We start from the raw sequence: 7,988 nt of genomic DNA, 5'->3' as shown, positions 1-7,988 counted from the left end.
ACTAAATTCAAAAGGGGCACAAAAGTTATGGAAACTCTAAACAGTAGGTAATGACCGGCGATCTGCAAGGGATGAACCGATCGCTACAGGCTCTGGTGGATTTGGACGAAGGCGACGCCGATGATCGTTATCACATCAGCAGATGAGAGAGAGTGGAGAAGGGGGTCCAATCAAATCGACGTACAATAACCTTTGCAGAGTTTACAACTGTTGATGCAGAGTTTCTCCCAAAATTGTAATATTACTAGTAAAACTCACCCGCACGTTGCGGCGGGAATTCCGTGTGTTATTGACGTCGTGCATATATATACTTGTTTTCTACTTTCCGCCGTCATTTGACACGCCTTTAAATAGAATAACAAACATGAAGCAGTATTAATAAGCAAAAGGGTTTTAAAAAAAATTCAGAAATCTAAAAGATTTCACTACAAATTAATCAACTCCCTTGTGCAAACCCAAATGTGGATACCTGCTAGATATAATATTCATCATAATCATTAGTTGTCTCCACCTGCAAACATCAAAACCAACTCACTTTCTATTCAAACAGAACCATTTTTATGATGGAAACAACGAAGCAGGTTATAAGTACCTTGACATATAAACTATCCATACCTAGTTATGTCCTCTATACCTCCTGATAACCCAAGAATGATCAATTTTGTAATACCTAAAGCAATTTTATGGTTTCGACAATTTAATTTAATGATAATGAACTTTGCAAACCCGAGAACACGTTAATAACCTACCATATAATAGCCGCTATTGCCAAACTAATATTTACTCATGGTTGTCAACTGCAATACCTCTTCCAATCAGCATTGTTTTGATCTCAATCCATGTTTTGACTACAATTGCTATTGGAAAGTTTTATCCAACCATGTAAATAATAATTTTCTAATTTATGTGCATTTTAAAAAGTTGTTTAAACAATGGTAGCAGTATTGTTTTGATCATAAAACAATTTCAAAACTGAGTTTGTAAAGTAAAGAGTTTGGCTTTAAAAAGTCAACCACTCTAATTGGAGAGTTACTGCCCATGAAAGTAAGTATAATTTAAATTCTAATTTGAATAATAAAAGAAATTATATATGTTTTCATTATAATCGGATTACATTAATATAACTTAAATGGATACAAAAATGAATCTTTCTATTAACAAATGATAAGCTCACCTTAAAATAAACATAGAGGTAGGGTTCCATGAGAAACCGAGAATGCTGCTCGAAATTCTGAGTAGGTTCTGACTGGAAGCTTTAGTCCAATAAAATATTCAATATAAATGAATCTATCAGCGAGCAACCTCTGTCCTTGAACTTTGAAAACAATGAGAATAGTTAGTATTCATATACATTCCTGATCAATTTACCTAATTGAATCTAATGACATTTGACATGCATATGGCCGTAAGTGATCTCTCTAATGACATTTGACATGCATCTCAATGTAAAATCGCATCTAACAAAGCTGAATGTCTCCCGAAAATGTATAATTATAAATTTAAGATGAATAGTTCATCTACGAGAACCAGATCACTTACGGCCAGTAGTATTTACATCATTCGTGAGTGTGGCTAACGATAATTGTACGAGTTTTCAAGGTAAAATTATAAAAGTGCGCCCAACCAAATTGAAATTATGGTTCTACAAAACGTTCCATTTCGGTTTCTCACTTTTTGTTTTTCGTACGTTTCAGTTCGATCACGGGTTGATTTTTTGTGTTACGTTTAAGCTTAAAATGTTTAAGCCCGAAATAAGTTACTCAAATAAATGATCTCTCGGGCCTTGGCCCAAAAATAATGAATTTCCATAATAACTACTACAACAAATACTTTCAGTGCGGCTTGTTTTGAAGCATACATAAACTCGGTGTTGTAAAAATTCCGTCTTTATGGCGATTGATCATTGATTAGACTATATGGTATGGATGCCATTTTGATTCTTGCTTTACAGTGCCACGTTAGCGTCACATCCAGGGACGGCCCTCGGGGGTGGCTTGGTGGTCGACGGCCACAAGCCCGACACCTCGTTAGGCCAGAATTTTTTTTTTTGAAAAAAACTATATGTATTTTTATTAAAAACAATATGTATATATAATGTTTAAACACAATTACATAACCACTAGCTTGGTCTGATGACAAATAGGTATTACTTACAACCAAGAGGAAGAGGTTGTGGGTTCTAACCTCACTTGAGACATGTTTAATTCTTCTTTTATTCAAAAGTTTTTTACACAACCCAAATTATAACCAACCAAAGCCCATATAAAAATTAAACCGTTTAAACCCAACAAAATACTCCTTTTACTTAAGGTCCAAAAATTTTTTTGCCTTCGGCCCAAAAGTTTTTTTGCTTTCTCGAAGCCGGCCCTGGTCATATCATACCCTACTTTATTTCATTTTCTTCTACAATATCATGGAAATTGACACCAATTTACCAATTCATCACTTTCAAAATAAAATAATAATATTTCTACTACTAATAAAATAATAATATTTATATTACTAAAATTAATTTAATATAACTAAAATTAAAAATAAATCACATTTATCAGTTAAACACAATGTCTTTCATAACCGAATTTTAGTGGTTAATGGTTGAAACTAATAACCGGATATAAGCCCAATTCTGAAAAAAAAAGAAGCCCAATTATGAAAAAAAAAAAAACAAAAAAAAAGGTTTAATCATCATCCCCTTCATAAACGCAGCCATCATCTATTCATCTCCATACCTGTTTATTTGAAAAAAAATAATAACCTAAAATTATATACTGCCCGTCTCTATATTCTTCTTCCTCTATTATTTTTCTAAAAATTTCAACAAAAAACTATTGAATAATTGTGTAAGACTGCAAGGAAGAATCCTAGCGACATTTTGGGGTGGTGAATTTTCCATAAAATTCTCATCGCCGGGCGGCACCAACTAGCCCGGGGCGGTGTTTGCCGCCGGCACCGGTCGCCAGGCCAGCTCCTTAGCGGCAATCCGGCATCAATACCTGATAGCCTTAATCCTGATCAAATGTGGATTAATCCTGGTTGATCCCGATTAGTCCTGATAAATACCGATTAATCGTCAATCTCCACCCAATTGCCAGACTAGCGACTAGCGATTTTTACAAAACCGTATAAGCTGAACCGAACAGAACCGTAATTTACGATTTTCAGTTAAAAGAAAACTCAACCGTTCCATTATTACGACAACGACAACAACAACAGTAATTTTCTCGGTACGTCTATTCCATTTCATCCGGTGAACCCTTACTTAATTCCAGCTTCCGTGAACACTCATTCGAATGCACGACAATGCAATGAGTTAAAACTTGTTCAATTTAATGATCTAATTAGTAAACACTACCTACTCATCCAACATCTCACCATCACCCTAGTGAATCCCATCTAATTACATACAACTCTTACTGAACTTCAGATTATTCCCAACCAATGCCTTTATAACTGGCAGTTACGCGACAGTGATTGACACTGATCAAAAACTAGCCTATAGTAAACGAAAGTTCTAATATATATCTCAGGTCTAACGATAAATGAGTGTACCAATACTAAACTGGAACCCTGAAACTAAATGTTTGAGGCATGAATTAAACATGGGCCATTGACTCCTTACCACTCCACCGCACGCTCGTTGTTATGGTTTTCTCCATACGTTTATTCCATTTCATTTCGTTCTGTCACCATATCTTTCCGTTACAATTTCCGTTAAATCAGTTTATATCACATCATATCACACCTCATATATCAACTGGTCCCACCACCATTAGTCAGTTACACCTACACACCAAAGCAGTTAGTCAGTCAGTTAGTTACTAACCGTTTACACGTAACTCGAAACCGAACGCCATGGAAGGTCAAGGATCAACGTCAACACCGGGCGGCAGCTCCGGTGACGATAACAACAACAACAACAGCAATAGCAACAACCACCAGCTCGGTGGCTGTCCCGGTGACGACAACAACAACAGCAACAGCCGCCAGCTCTGCGACAGCGGCGGCGGCGGCAGGAGGCCTGCACGTAAGTCATCTCGCCGGCCACGTAGGACTATCGTTCCGGATCCACGGTTTGTAGTCGCACCGCCGCCTCGTGTCGATTATGAGAGCGCTTACTTTCACTCGTACGCGCACGTTGGAACTCATGAAGACATGATCAAGGTACCTACTCTTATTATTATTATTATTATTATTATTATTATTATTATTATTATTATTATTATTATTATTATTATTATGTTATTGTTGTGGTTTATTGTAAGTTAGTGTATCTAGAATGTGTAACAATGTGTGTAATAATAATAATGAGTAGAAGTATATGTTCTAGTAAGAGTATATAAATATTATTGGTGTACAGTGAGTAGAAGTTTTTTCTGTGATTTATCTGCCTGCATTATTGATTTCATTTATGATTAATCGGTGTTCTTTCTGTTGCTTCACATAGCGGTCAAAGTTCGTGTTTTGGGTTCATAAAATTTCTGCTATGTGGAGGATTTGTGATTTTAGATAACAGCTTGTTGTCACTGAAATCATGATGAATGTATTGGTGCAATTTAGTGTCCTGTAAAAATAAAAAAATGTATGCATCTAACAGTTAAGGATCCTTGTAACGGCTCTTTATTCTGCCAAGTATAACCTCAACTGTTAGATAATTTGTATTACATGTTCATAGTTTTGTTGTCATTATAATAATGAATGTAATTAGGATGTGTAACCATGTATGCACTATCAAATTATCAATAATAAGTATATGATCTTAGATTCTTGTTTTGAACATAAAGAGATGATCAAGGTACTTCTGCAATTCGTTGTAAATCTTATGCTTTTGGTATCCCTATCTCGTTTCTCGCCACATAGCAGTCAAAGTTCGTGTTTAGGGTTCATAAAATGTTCTGGTAATTGATTTGTGATTTCAGATAACAACTTGTTGGCATTGAAACCATAGTGTCCAGTAAAAAATTATGTTTCTAAAAATTTGTATCACATGTTCATAGTTTTGTTGTCATATAAATAATGGGTATATTATCAATAATGAGTAAAATTATATGATCTATTAAGAGTATCAACAAGTTTCTTTGATTAAATTTGGTTATGCATAGCTGTAGACTGTACAATTTCAGGTATGACTTTTCAAGCAATATATAATTTTCTCCAGTGTTTTTGTCATAGTGTTGGTTTCTTGGCACTGAATTTGTAACCATGTGTGTATTAACAAAGATGCATAGAACTATATAGTTTTGGTTCTGCTTCTTGCATTAGGTATGAAGATTTCAGCATGTTGTGACTTGTGACAGTTGCTTGATCAAATCTGGCTATGTATAATTGTAGAGGATATACTTTGAGTTATGACTTTTTAACCAATAAATAATTCTAGATTACACAATTTCTGCATTTTGTACTTGTAGTTGTAGCAGTTTGGCATAATGTTGGATTCTTTACACTGCATTCTGCATGTCTAATTAATTTCATTCTGCAGGATCATGTGAGGACAGAAGCTTACAGGAATGCTATTATACATCATCAGAGTCTTATTGAAGGCAAAGTAAGAAAATACTCAAGTTTTTATAGTTTTAGAGCCTTGATCAGTTTTAATATTGAATTTCTATTAATAGTTTGAAATATTTAATTAAAGAACTTATCAGATTGTAGGATAACATGATGCTCTCTTGTGCTCATGTTACATTGAAGAAAGCACATGCATAATATAATTATTTAACATTTTGGTAAACCATAATATTATGGATGTGAGAGCAGTCTTGACTATTGTTTGCATTTTAACAGTGATATTAAGGTCATTTCAGCTTCTTTTGTTTGCCCATTTTAATATATTATGTTTATTTTAATTGCTTGTATTATAGGTTGTTTTAGATGTTGGCTGTGGTACAGGCATCCTCTCAATATTTTGTGCTCAAGCAGGAGCAAGACGAGTAAGTTTTTTGACGAGTGATTATATTTGAAATGATTAAATTCTTCAGGAGCTTTTATAAATTTTATGGCAAGAAATATTGTAACTTATAAACTTTTTTCTGCATTGACTATATTTTTACCAGGTTTATGCAGTGGATGCCAGTGATATAGCGAATCATGTATGTCTTGCCACTTCTAGCAGTTTGTATCATGCTGTTAATGACGTTTCCATCATATTTTTGTCTTATCTATATTCAAATATTGAAATAGGCAAAGGAAATAGGCAAATAATCTCTCTGACATAATCGTTGTTTTACAAGAACGTATGGAGGCACATAAATTGTGATTATAAGTTTTTAAATTTTTTTGTCATCCAAATTTTGATATCATATTCTCTTAATGCAGCACGTTCAAATTGATGAAAAGGTTGATGTTATGGTTTCTGAGTGGATGGGTTATATGCTTTTCTATGAGGTGATTGTTTATTTATTATTCATTTCCCAAGTTATTAATCATATTTTTTTATCTATTATTTCTTTTATACTTTCCATTTTTTGTATTGTAGAGCATGCTTAGGAGTGTTATTGTTGCCAGAGACCGCTGGTTAAAACCTGGCGGCCTTATTCTTCCTTCAAATGCAATTGTATAGTTCACCTAATTTCTACATTATTGTCAACATTTATAGCTTTTAAACAATATGATTAAGCTGATCTTTTATAAATTTTAATACTTTTTACTTGCATTTCTGCAGCTATACATGGCCCCTGTTACAAATCCCGATCGATATGCAGAAAGTGTTGATTTCTGGCGGAATGTCTATGGGATTGACAGTGAGTTAAAAAGATAAATCTGAGTTTAACTTACCAACCTCATGTATGTGTAATATTAATAATTTCATATATATTGCAGTGTCTCCAATAATGCAAGTAGCAAAACGTTGTGCGTTCGAGGTGCCATCTGTAGAGACAATCAGTGGAGAAAATGTTCTTACATGGCCTCATTTGGCACCTATTTTCAATTCTAGAAACTAATATTATTTTCATATATTATAAATTTTGATTTTGGTGGAACCAGGTAAAGCATGTGGATTGTTATACAGTCACAGAAAAAGAAGCAGAATCAGTGACATCAAACTTTAAGTTTCAATCTATGATTGGAGGTAAAGTCCTTTGTTTATGTTGTGATAACTTAATTTGGCAGTTGTTTGAATATTAATATTATTTTATCTCAGCTCCTTTCCATGGGTTTGCATTTCGGTTTGATGTTAAGTTTGGTGGACCCGAGCGCTTATAACTGTTGAGGAGTCAGCCGAAACAAAGCCTTCTGGTAGTTATCGGAGGAAACAAGCCAATCCTGATGATGTACTTGTACTTTCTACTGCACCCGAGGATCCTCCTACGCATTGGCAACAGGTGTATGCGACAAATCGGCCCATTCATAAGTAAACGGGCCAAAATGGCCACTTGGTTTATTCACTGTTTTTTGTACTGATTACTAATTTTTTTTTTTTAAATTTTGACAGACGATGGTGTACTCCTATGATCCGATAGATGTGGAGCAGGATCATGTTATTGACAGCGGTGTTACAATAACACAATGCTTAGATAACTTTCGGTGCATTAATATTCATCTTGAATACAAGTGAGTTACTCATTCTAAATAGTTTATAGAACCTTATTCTTTGCTAATATAACCGATAATACTTGTTTCGACATTTTCTGTTGCAGTGTGGATGGTCGTTCGTTTGTAAAGGAATCTGTGTTGCGGTGAGCATGTTAGAATCGACATTTTTGTCTGACTTTTGACAATGAAGAATAGTCTGTGCTTGTAGGTAAGTAGAAATGTGGTGAGTATTAACATTTTGTAACGGATTAATCGGTAGATAAAGATTTTGTTGTTTGTAAAACATAAAAGGAGACTCGCTGTCACTTTGGGCGGCCGGATGTAAAGTTCAACACTTCAACTGATCATTCTGTTTCTGGGCCAGTAACTTTTCTTATGAAATCAAATCGATGTCTTTCTTATGAGTCAAACAAAGGAACAAAAGTATTAGTCTCGACCGGGAGAAGTGGTGTCAGTTT

The 7,988-nt window shown here is 34.5% G+C and overlaps 1 pseudogene; it reads left to right on the top strand.

Moving 5' to 3' along the window:
- The first annotated feature begins 3,852 nt into the window (after window positions 1–3,852).
- On the top strand, window positions 3,853–7,677 carry LOC143571082 (putative protein arginine N-methyltransferase 6; annotated as a pseudogene).
- Window positions 7,678–7,988: the final 311 nt, after the last annotated feature.

The sequence above is a fragment of the Bidens hawaiensis genome, unplaced genomic scaffold (genome assembly GCF_021521415.1).
Source record: "Bidens hawaiensis isolate Kalapana, Puna unplaced genomic scaffold, B.hawaiensis_p1.1 tig00025189_1, whole genome shotgun sequence".
Taxonomy (NCBI): domain Eukaryota; kingdom Viridiplantae; phylum Streptophyta; class Magnoliopsida; order Asterales; family Asteraceae; genus Bidens; species Bidens hawaiensis.
This window is presented reverse-complemented; position numbering and strand designations above follow the sequence as displayed.